General features: G+C 39.3%; 1 protein-coding gene across 1 annotated transcript in view; it reads right to left on the bottom strand.

The window, feature by feature from the left end:
- Nucleotides 1–12410, bottom strand: part of GPC6 (glypican 6) — a 1214516-nt gene that overhangs the window by 1180578 nt on the left and 21528 nt on the right. The gene's annotated exons all lie outside the window — the stretch shown is intronic.

The raw sequence follows: 12410 nt of genomic DNA, 5'->3' as shown, positions 1-12410 counted from the left end.
CCATGATTAAATAATTAACTCATTCTATACATTTTGTAAATTTAACCACCATCATCTATTTTTTTCCACTAAGTTGAATTATGACAACTCTTACAAGTGTACCCCAAAGACATCAGAAGGGGGAAGAAAGAGGGCCTGACCTTGACAAAGAGATCAAGGCAAGCTTCCCAAAAGCATGAAACCGGGGCTGAAATCTGAAGGATACACAGGAGGTCATTTGTTGGGTGGGGGGCAAGCAGAGAAGGGAGCATGTGAGTTCTGGAGGAAGCCTGACTTCTGGTCAATGTGCTGGCAGTGGAGCGCATCAGACAACAAGGGTTTGGGGAGTCACACTGAGAAATTAAGTCTTCTTCCTAAAAGCAGTGGAAGACACCGCCGTGCTTGGACTAGAGGACTGCCATTTTGAAAAGACCTCTCTGGCTTCAATGAGCAAATATTCCCAAGAAACTACATACTTATGTTCTTCCAAGTAAGACTGACTTGGCTGCAGCAAACGGCATTGACACTAAGATCGCCAACATGCTTAGTAGATGGGTCATTCCACTATTTGCATCTAGAACTGGTCTTCACGTAACCAGATACGTTACATCCACCCTCATCATTCCTACTATACCTTGCAGGCAGGAACCCAGCTTGCCTATTCAGAGCTCTGTCCCCCAGAACCTAAAGTAGTGTCTGGCACACTCTTATGTAGGTTTTCTCACTGATTGAGGAGCTTAATATTCAGATTTTAATATTCTAAATAGAAATTAATCCAAGACTAGTCTCTGCAACTCTACTTGGTATATAAACTTGGTATAAGAGCTGACCCATTGGAAAAGACACGAAAGCTGGGAAAGATTGAAGGCAGGAGGAGAAGGGGACAGAGGATGAGATGGTTGGGTGGCATCATTGACACAACAGACACGAGTTTGAGCAAGCTCCGGGAGATGCTGAAGGACAGAGATGTCTGGCATATTGCAGTCCATGGGATCACAAAGAGTCTGACACAATTGAGCAACTGAACAACAATATAATATTTGATACAGGTCAACACATTTGCAAATATATGGGTAGAACCAGCTTAGGGTAGGTGGTATTGTGGAGTCTATCTTTTATAAACTACATATAGATTGTCCAAGGGACTCTCGGTGTATGTAAGACCATGTATGAATGTATTGTTCAAATAATCCTCTCATGATGCTTTTTCCCTACCGAAATGCACATAACCCACTTTAAAATACCTTTTATAATACATAACATGCTAAAAATGAGCCCTGAGAAAGCTATGCAAATATAGATCATTTATTTTTAGGTCAAAATGAATACAATCTAAATTAAGGGGCTAGTTACTAAGGTTACAAAAAATGCCTGAATAAAGTAAAGCAGTATTTCAGTCAGTCTTACCAACAAGTACAAAAACAAAAACAAAAAAAAAAAAACATGCACTTACCAACACATATCTCTACAGAGAAAGATATGACAATGTGTTCTTCCCCCGCCACCTGAATGCCTACTAATCTAAGAACATCCATTGTTTTCTTCTTTCTCATCTGTTACATAAAAACTCTATTCCTAGACAGTTATATATTTATATATATTTATATTATAACCCTTGGCTCAACAAGCTGATGACAATTTAGGTGCAAAATCTAACAAACTATTAACTTGTCCAGGTCACATTTGGCTTTTAAAAGAAAACAGTAAATACTGTTTTCCTGTGATCTGGCTTTCTCCAGATTCCAAAGACCATGCAAAATGTTTCAGTCCTAAAATTCTCAAGTCTGGCATTGAAAAATATATATAGTGATTGAAAATATTATACATTCTTGTAGTCCTTTATAATCTGCACAGTGTTTCCATTAGATCATTTAGAAATTTAAACAAAAAAAAAAAATCAAAGACAAGTGTGTAGGAATTAGAGTTATTAGCCTAGGAAAAAGAATAGTAGATGTAAGTTTATATGAATCTTCAAATATACAGGCATACCTCATTCAATTGCGCTTTGCTTCACTGCACTTCCCAGATACTGTGTTTCTAACAAATTGAAGGCTTGTGGCAATCCGGCATTGTCAGATGAGGGTTAGCATTTTTAGCAACAAAGTGTTTTTTAATTAAGGTACGTACAATGCTTTCTCAGACACAATGCTGTTGCACACTTAACAGACTACAGTGTGGTATAGACATAAACTGGGGTATATTTTCTTTAAAACATTGTTAGTTTCTGCTGTAGAACGAAGTGAATCAGCTATGTGTATGCAAGCATCCCTCCCCCCACCCCCATCCTACCCTTCTAGGTCACCACAGAACATGGAGCTGTGCTTCCTGTACTGTGCAGGTTCCCACTAGCTATCTATTTACACACAGTAGTGTATATATGCATAAATATAAGTTTTATTTGCCCTGGGAAACTAAAAAGTTGGTAAGAATTGCTTTATTGTGGTATTCACTTTATTGGGTTGTCTGGAACCAAATTGGCAATATCTTCCAGGTCTGCCTGTACAAAGAGATTTTGCAAAAACACTTATCAGAAATAAAATGATAGAAGAAGGAATCTGGCATAAATTACTTCCTGAAGAATGGAAGGCTATATTAAAAAATTCACCTGGTTGAAAAAGTCTGTTGAAAACTCCAAATGAGAGTGATCAGGTAGCTCAAGGTAGAAACTGCAAAGCCTTCAACCAACCTGACCTCTTTTCTTCTTGGAAGGACCTGTATGAATCCAATCTTAAATTCCCATCTCAGAGAAAATCACAATCTTAAATATTTTCATTACTAAAACTGGAATGAAATAGTTTGTAACAAATTTGAATTCCTCAGTGAAAGTGAAAATTTTAGTCATTCAGTCATGTTCAACTCTTTGGGACCCCACGGACTGTAGCCCACCAGGTTCCTCTGTCCATGGAATTCTCCAGGCAAGAATATTGGACTGGGTCGCCATTCCCTTCTCCAGGGGATCTTCCTGACTCAGGGATCAAACCCCAGTCTCCTCCACTGCAGACTGATTATTTATGGTCTGAACCACCAGGGAAGCCCTTTGAATTTCTCCAGAAAGTGAAAGTGAAGTCGTTCAGTCGTGTCCGACACTGCGGCCCTGTGGGCTGTAGCCTACCAGGCTCCTCCGTCCATGGGATTTTCCAGGCAAGAATACTGGACTGGATTGCCATTTCCTTCTCCAGGGGATCTTCCCAACCCAGGGTCTCCCGCATTGTAGGCAGACGCTTTACCCTCTGAGCCACCAGGGAAGTCCTCCAGACCCAGTGAAACAGGTCTTCTTCAAATTTTCAAAGGACAAACATGTTAACTTCTACATTTTACTGATACAATATTACTATTTGTCAACTACAAATTGGCACTTGTGGCATTTGCCATCTGCCTCTGAGGACACTGAACCCTGTGCTGCTGCAGCTGCAGACCTTCAACACCCGCTGAGGGGAATTCAGGGTGGAGAGTGAGGCTCCAGGGAAATTGGTGGACAGGTCTTTAGACAGTTAGAGATATTTTCAGGAGCTGATTTCATGACCCCAATTCTCGTATCTCCTCATATCTAGAAAAGCACGAAATCCCTTCATGGTGATATCAGCTCCTCATGAATCGCAGAAAACCTTTTGAAAGTGAGTGCTTGATTACACTGAACTCCCCTTTCATCAAAATCTTATATATTGACCTTGCACCACTGCCTCTTTGGAACAGTCTCCGAGACCTATCTGAGATGTTGTCTCCCAGGCTGCAGTCCTAATTTTGCCCCATATCAAACTTAACTTGCAGCTCTCACACTGTGCATCTTTTTAGTCGACATATTAAAAGAAACGAGCAAAGCTGGCTTTCATTATTAGGAAACCATCCCTATTCCTGCTTAATTTGGATTTTACAAGTTATTTTCTTTATAGATCAGTAAGTCATAAACTAAAATAGGTGTCAGAGTCTGCTTATAATCTCTTTTGCATCCAGAAAACATGAGCTTCTGAGTTCATTTTTATGCAGGATTTCTAAGTCATCATTTCTTTGTGCCTCTTGAGTAATACATGACAGAGTACAGAATAATAAATCACATTTTACTACTTATAGAATGGCAAAAGCCGCAAGGCTATATACAACTGTCTATTACTCCTGCCTTCCATAAATGATATTTACCAGCAGAGCCCTAACTCTGACATTTAATCTCCTTAAATTCTGATCAAGTTATTAACATTACCTGTATTTGACTGGATAAAAGTCATTCTTCCCTATTTCAACACTGAGGGAAAATTAACAATACAACCTGTATAGGTTATTCATCTGCATGCCCTAAAGCCCTCAGCTTCTATATTCACAGTCAAAGCACTGAAACCTGGGGCTCTGCTGGATGGGGCAATTCAAATACTAACTCATATGACTCCCACTAGCATTAATTCCCATTCTTCTTTCTATTTATACAAGAGTGACTGCATCACAGGAATTCCAACCATCCTTTCAACTTTAAAGTGTTTCTTTCTTTCCATAGCAGCCCTTCATTCCATAGTCAGCCCCTGTCTGACTCTTTGTGACCCCATGGACTAAAGCCCGCCAGGATCCTCTGTCCTGTTTCCCAGTAGCAAGTATTAGGGAACGGTTCGGTTTGTTACAGTGTTAACCTCCCACCATGAATCTTGGTAAATCATGCTCTTAAAATGTACATAATGCATTATTTGCAAGAGATTCCACTGGTATAAAAACATTTAAAAGCAACCAAAAATTATACATAAATTAAAAGTAAACTGTAATGGTACATATGTACATTATTTGTACATATAAAAAGTAACAGTTATCCATAAAGCATTACTAAGGTTTTGTTAGTAATCCAGAATCCAGAAAAACATCTACTTCTGCTTTGTTGACTACGCCAAAGCATTTGACTGTGTGTATCACAACAAACTGGAAAATTCTTCAAGAGATGGGAATACCAGACCACCTGACCTGCTTCCTGAGAAATCTATATGCAGGTCATGAAGCAACAGTTAGAACTGGACATGGAACAACAGACTGGCTCCAAATCAGGAAAGGAGCTGTCAAGGCTATATATCGTCACCCTGCTTATTTAACGTATATGCAGAGTACATCATGTGAAATGCCAGGCTGGATGAAGCACATGCTGGAATCAAGATTGCCAGGAGAAATATCAATAACCTCAGATATGCAGATGACACCACCCTTATGGCAGAAAGCAAAGAACTAAAGAGCCTCTTTTTTTTTTTTTAATTAATTTATTTATTTAGACTGCATTGGGTCTTGGTTGCAGCACACAGGTTTGGTTACTCAGCAGCATGTGGGATTTTAGTTCCCCAGCCAGGGATCAAACCCACGTCCCTTGCATTGGAAGGCCAATTCTTAGGCACTGGACTGCGAGGGAAGTCCCCTAAAGAGTCTCTTGATAAACATGAAAGAGGAGAGCGAAAAAGTTGGCTTAAAATTCAACATTCAGAAAACTAAGATCATGGCATCCAGTCCCATCACTTCATGACAAATAGATGGGAAAACAATGGAAACAGTGACAGACTTTTTTTTTTGGGGGGGTGGGGTGGGCTCCAAAATCACTGTAGATGGTGACTGCAGCCATGAAATTAAAAGATGCTTACTCCTTGGAAGAAAAGCTATGACAACCTAGACAGCATATTAAAAAGCAAAGACCTACCTTTACCAACAAAGTTCTGTCTAGTCAAAGCTATGGTTTTTCCAGTAGTCATGTATGGATGTGAGAGTTGGGGTATAAAGAAAGCTGAGCACCAAAGAATTGATGCTTTTGAACTGTGGTGTTGGAGAAGACTCTTGAGAGTCCCTTGGACTGCAAGGAGATCCAACCAAAAGGAAATCAGTCCATTCAAAAGGAAATCCGTCCTGAATACTCACTGGAAGGACTGATGTTGAAGCTGAAGCTCCAATACTTTGGCCACCTGATGTGAAGAACTGACTCATTTGAAAAGATCCTGATGCTGGGAAAGATTGAAGGCAAGAGGAGAAGGGGACGACAAAGGATGAGATGGTTGAATGGCATCACTGACTCAATGAATATGAGTTTGAGTAAGCTCCGGGAGTTGGTGACGGACAGGGAAGCCTAGTGTGCTGCAGTCCATGTGGTTGCGAAGAGTCAGACACGACTGAGCGACTAAACTGAACTGAACTGAACTGAAGGTTTTGTTCAGAAAAGTACAACAGAACTAAGTTCTACTTTCTCCTGCTTTCTGAAAATCAGACATGGCAAACAAATGGCCTTGTCCTAGTTCTGAAGGTTGATTCATCTTGGACAGAGTATCAATTATACATACATATGTACACTGGTAACAACCAGCTTTCTGGGAATTGAGGCCCAATTTTTGCATTTTGCCAATTTCTATTGTATAAATACTCTACAGTACTCAATACGCATCACAAAATATTTGAAAAGTTAACAATTAGTCTTTATGGCCCAGTATGAGGTGGCTTCATCACACATCTGTGTGTACATTTGAAAGATAAATATATATACATACATATACATACCCACATATATGTGTTTATGTTGCTATACATTAGACACACAAAAGAGGAAAGAAATATTACTGTTAACAAATCAATTTTTTCAAAGTTTACAGCAGTTCTTTGTAAAGGTCAGAATTTCACTTTACATCTCATGTCTTTCTAACCACATATCTTATGACAACTGTCTCAGAGGCCCTTATAGAGAAACAACAAGGGTTTTGAAATGCATCAGCATTAAGCAAATAATTAGCTATGGCCATATGTTTGGTGTCTAAACTGAAACAGGCTAGATTTAGAATGTCAGCAAACCTCTAATAATTTCGTGACTTTATCTTCTTAGCATCCTTCATGAAGCTCTTATCCAAATGCATACTGGTAAACGAATATTGGGTTCACTTGGATACCATCCACTCCACCTATTTAATTGGTTTATTTTTATTTGCACAACTTTCTTCTGCAGTGGTACACAATTCTAAATGTTGCCGGAAGGAAATCCAAAAGCTCCATCCATCCGTCTACTCCGTCTGAAGTTGAATAGCCCATACCCGGAACGACTACCAAGAGCAATGAGTAGCATCTGGCAGAGCCAGAAAGAGCTGCACCCAAACCATAGCTCCACCCACATGTACCACCACGTGACGAGTGGCACAGCCTCCTCTGGGGCTGTGCAAGATGGCGACTGAGTGCTCCTGCTACATCAGAATAAACTGGCAAAGCTAACAGAGAGAGTGATGCGGCAACGTCGATCAAAACGTTCATACCTATGACTTTTTCCCCAGCAACGCCACGTTCCAGAATTTATTTGTGAGATAAACCCCTTCTATGTGAAAATGTGTACATGTGAGGACATTCATTATGACATGGTTTGTAACAGCAAAAATGAAACCACCTAGATGCCCATGAATGGGAAATCAGTTAAATAAAGTATGGGGAGTCTGTCTGCGGCTTCCCAGGTGGCACTAGTGGTAAAGAACTCGCCTGCCAGTGTAGGAGTCCTAAGTGACTCAGGTTCAATCCCTGGGTCAGAAAGATCTCCTGGAGGAGGACATGGCAACCCACTCCTCTGTTCTTGCCTGGAGAATCCTCATGGTCAGAGGAGCCTGGCAGGCCCCAGTCCATGGGGTCGCACAGAGTCAGACATGACTGAAGCAACTTAGCAGACAAGTTTGTACAGTGGGATAAAAATGCAACCTCCAGTGAGATGGGCAGAAAAAAAAGAGGCAAGTCTTTATGCACTGAAATGAAACAAGTGTCAAGATAAGCTGTTACATGGGGAAAAAATACCTGCATAAAGATGTATATAGTATCTTACCACTTGAGTAAACATATATACTTATGAATATTTGAATATGCATAAAACACCAACTAAAGCATCACAAATGCCTAAAAGAATGATTGTTCCCGAAGAGATCAATCCTTTGGTATCATTTAAATATTTTTATGGTACTAATTCATGCATTTTTAGAAATTAAGAACACCTGGAAAAATTTGTCATGATATATCAATTGTTCAAGTTTTAAAGGACTGTGGGCCCCTCATTCTTCTTTTTGAAACTTCCTCCTGTTCTTTACCAAGGCAACATTTGAAGTCAACGTCCCCAAGTTCACTGTCGGTACAATTATCTTTAGTGAGGGGTCAAGATTATTTTGGGCTTAAGGAAACTTCTAGAAATCAAGAAAAAGAATGGAAGGAGCTATAATATATTGTTCATACAATATGTTACCATTTTAGACTCAGAATATATGTATCCTAACTCTAACACTGGCACTCTTGTTAACGACTTTCCATTAAAAAATATATGGGACTTCCCTGGTGGGGAAGTGATTAGAACTTCATGGTTCCACTGCAGGGAGCATGAGTTTGATCCCTGGTCAGGGAACAATGACTTCACATGCCACAAAGCACAGCCAAAATACACACACACGTGTGTGTGTGTGTGTGTGTGCATAACATACATAAGTATGTGTACGATGTATGTATACATACATACATATATGTATATATGCATATATGGGGGGGGGAAAGGCAAATGTGAATGATGCCAAATTATGAAAATCACTTCGTCTTTATCTTCTTTTTCCACTCAGTACTTGCCTATCTTCCAATTTTTCACAAAACCCCAGGTTCGCACCTCAAAAGTGAACAGATAGTCACTTAAATCCACCAGTTAAGAAGCTTATCTGTTTGTCCAACCCTGGGCAAAGTACCTATGAAACAAATGAAACTGCATAAACATAGCCCTAGAGGAACTTAAATCTTCAAACAGTTCTCAGACAATCTTGCAGTGGTGGATTTACACTCAATTTCCCGAAAACCAGGAAAGCTCTTTTTTTTTCTTAAATTACAAAACTTATTCATCTAGAAGTGGCATTTATACACTACATTCTTCTTATAACTTAGAAGGCTTTAAAATGCAACATTGATATTGTATCTTAACAGAGCTATTTCAAATCAATACAACAGAAATAATTATCAGTATAGAAGCTAGACTCGTCAAACCACAGTGGATGCGATCATCACTCTACAAAATTAATTGTTGAGAACTATAATGCTTAGAAATGGGAAGCTTGAGGAAAACCTTTAAAATAGATGATTCTCTGGAATACTTACTTTGAAAAATCTCAGTGTTTTCCATCATAAAATTTCTATCATGTCTAGGCCATGCCCCTCAAACTCTCTCCTCCCTAACTGCCCATTCCTCCTAGGGTTGGCTTTGCAGAAGGAATAGAGCATGCTCAACAGTCAACAGGCTTCAGATGAGAAAGAGGAAACATTAATACAGCTTGGTCCTTAAGTCTGTAGGTGTAAGATCCTCCACTTTTCTTCTGGAAACAGTGAAAGTGAAAGTCGCTCAGTCGTTTCCAACTCTTTGCGGGTCCAGAATACTGGAGTCGGTAGACTTTCCCTTCTCCAGGGGATCTTCCTGGCCCAGGGACTGACTGAAGCCAGGTCTCCCGCATTGCAGGCATATTCTTTACCAGCTGAGCCACAAGGGAACCCCAGGAATGCTGGAGTGGATAGCCTATCCATTCTCCAGAGGATCTTCCCAACCCAGGAATTGAACCTGGGTCTCTTGCATTGCAGGTGGATTCACCAACTGAGCTATCAGGGAAGCCCTCTGGAAACAGTACTTACTGTTAGTGGAGGAGTTTGCAAATCAAAGGGGAGGGGAAGAGGTATCTGACATTGAGCTTGAAGAAGATAGCAATGTATCGCCATCTAACAACCCACCCTAATAATACACAATTCAAAGTTAAATCAATACTAAACTACGAAGAAAATGAAAGGAAATAAATTCTAATTTTTATTATGATAACTACCATATTGCCAGAAATATTATTTTCCCCAAATCCTTTTTGATGCCCCTGTTCACAAGTGTCCAAAGTACACTCTTGCCTTGCTGAGTGGGTAACCAAACACTGGCTTTCATAATTTCCCTGCAGTACCATAAGAAACAGTACTGAGGACTCAAAAGCTAGTTTGGCCAAATAAATAATAAAATAACTGTTAAATCTTGCCTTTGATTTTCCCCAGAATGAGTTCTCCATGGTCCCTACTTCTTTGTGTCACAAGCTCCTAAATCAAAACCGAAATGTGTACATCTTGGTCCATTCTAGACCACATGACCTGGCCCTGGATGCAAAGAATCTGGGAAAGCAAGCATCTGACATTTTTAATTACTGTACTAGCCGGTGAGTTCTTTCTTCCTTTCGACTCAAAAGGATAAGTGTTTCCTTAAACCTAAAAAGGAGGATTTAGATGCAAGAAAAGGGGTCCAAACCTAGAAAAGTGGTTTGGAAACAGCTAGAATAATTATGTAACAGTATAGTTTTACACATGATGACTCAAAATCTGTACTAGAAATAAGTTATCACTTGATCTCACTGAAAGATTCTAGAGATGTCTCAGGGATAGTCCTGTTTGCTCCTTTTTATCTCCTCTAACAATGGAAAGTTAAGTGATTCATAATATTTGGAAAGAACTGCATAAACCATTACATAGTCCAATATCTGAGAAAATTACTTTAATTCTAGAAAATGTTACTCTGCTCATGTGAAGAAGAAAATCACGTTGTTCACATTGGTAGTAGTTAAATTCATGAGCTGTGGAATCTTCCTGACTCATCTTTGTACCCACCTATTGCCTTGGACAAGTTAATTGCACTGTCTGTGTCTTGGTTTCCTCATCTGTAAAATGTGAATAGGGATACCTATAATGAAGATGTTGCAAGGATTATATGAGATCCTACAAGAGTTTATAATTGTATGTGGGACACAGAGGGAGCTCAGTCAATGTTATTATATAAATATATACTCAGCGGTATAACATGAAGCCCATTTTTAACAATGCTACTACAATTTCTATGTTTTATCTTCATTCCATTTCATTTCACTAAAGGGCAACCTTCAGCTATATGGGAAGGTCAATCATTTGATACTCTTGTTACATCAAGAGAAAAGAGAGCAGACAGTCTTCTTTATTCTTTCAAAAATATCAGTGGAATACGACCATTTGACTCACTGTAAAAGTCATGGTCTTTAATACTGATTTTTTCCAGAAGTAAATGCATAGGTAAAATGCAAGAATGGTCTCTCTGTCTCCCTAAAAACTAGGGTGAGGATAATAAGGTGTAATATACAGCTGGGCTAGCTCTAAATATAAATTTTACTCCCTAGATTATTAATTTACGTGACGGAGAAATACCTCAACATCAGTCTCAATAGGAAATAACTTACATGACACTTTGTACCACATGCCCTTCTAGAGAGTAAACTTATTAAGGGCAAGGTATTCTGACCTCACTTGTGCTTGATAAATCTGAAGAAATGAAAATTGACAATATAATGGCTGGAAGTTAGCATATGTCAGGTAATGTATAGAATGCCCTTCATAACAGAATACACATGAGTTGGTCAACATCTACAAAGAGGTTGTTTTCTAGGAATCAAGTGAAAGCCCAGGTCATTGTTATAATTCGATACATTCCATATATGTGTATTGAATGCCTTACTTGTTCCAGGTACCAGGGGTCATGCTAGGATACAACAGACATGGCCCTGCTTTCCAGGAACTTATAAACTAATGGAGATTAATCAAATACATCAGATATGTATTATATTTGCAATAAAAGTTAGAAAGTGATTACTGCTCCAAAATGTTTGAATAAAAAATTGCAAGAAGTTAACAAATGGAAGAATTTCTCCCTCTAAATGCATGCCTTCTTTAAAAAAAAAAGAAAAAGAAAATGAAACAGATCTCTCTTGTCCATATAAAAGTACATCATCCTTAGGGTCAATCCCATTTTTGCATGAGCAATGGTGCTATAGTGGTGAGCACAGCTGTCTTCCATTTCTTGAAATGAACAGAGAAGCTTCCTTCAGAGAGCAAAAAGCAAAATTGGTATGCCTATCAGAGCAGAAATGTATATTCTAGCAAATCAGATTCATTATATTAGTCTTTAACAAAACTGTGTTATTATTTATTGAGGCAATAGTGACTTCACATACACACACACACATACACACACACACACACACATCATTTTCCCCAATCTCAAATATATATGCCATGTATAGAGGCTTCTGATGCTGAAGCTTCAATACTTTGGTTACCTGATGTGAAGAGACAATTCACTGGAAAAGACTCTGACACTGGGAAAGATTGAGGGCAGATGGAGAAAGGGGCAACAGAGGATGAGATGGTTGGATAACATCACCAACTCAATGGACATGAGTTTGAGCAAACTCTCGGAGATAGTGAAGGACAGGGAAGCCTGGTGTGCTACAGTCCCTGGGATCACAAAGAGTCAAACAGGACTTAGCAACTGAACAGCAACAGGAGGCTTCTATTTTCCAGATTAGGGAACCGATCCACTATCTAAGAAACAGGGTCCCCAAGACAGACATGTTTCTGAAGAAGTGCTGTTACGTCTTCCATTCAGAAATCAGGCCATTTGA

The sequence above is a fragment of the Budorcas taxicolor genome, chromosome 12 (assembly GCF_023091745.1).
Source record: "Budorcas taxicolor isolate Tak-1 chromosome 12, Takin1.1, whole genome shotgun sequence".
NCBI classification, from domain to species: domain Eukaryota; kingdom Metazoa; phylum Chordata; class Mammalia; order Artiodactyla; family Bovidae; genus Budorcas; species Budorcas taxicolor.
Note: the sequence above shows the minus strand (reverse complement) of the source record. Positions and strands in the feature narration are given on the sequence as shown.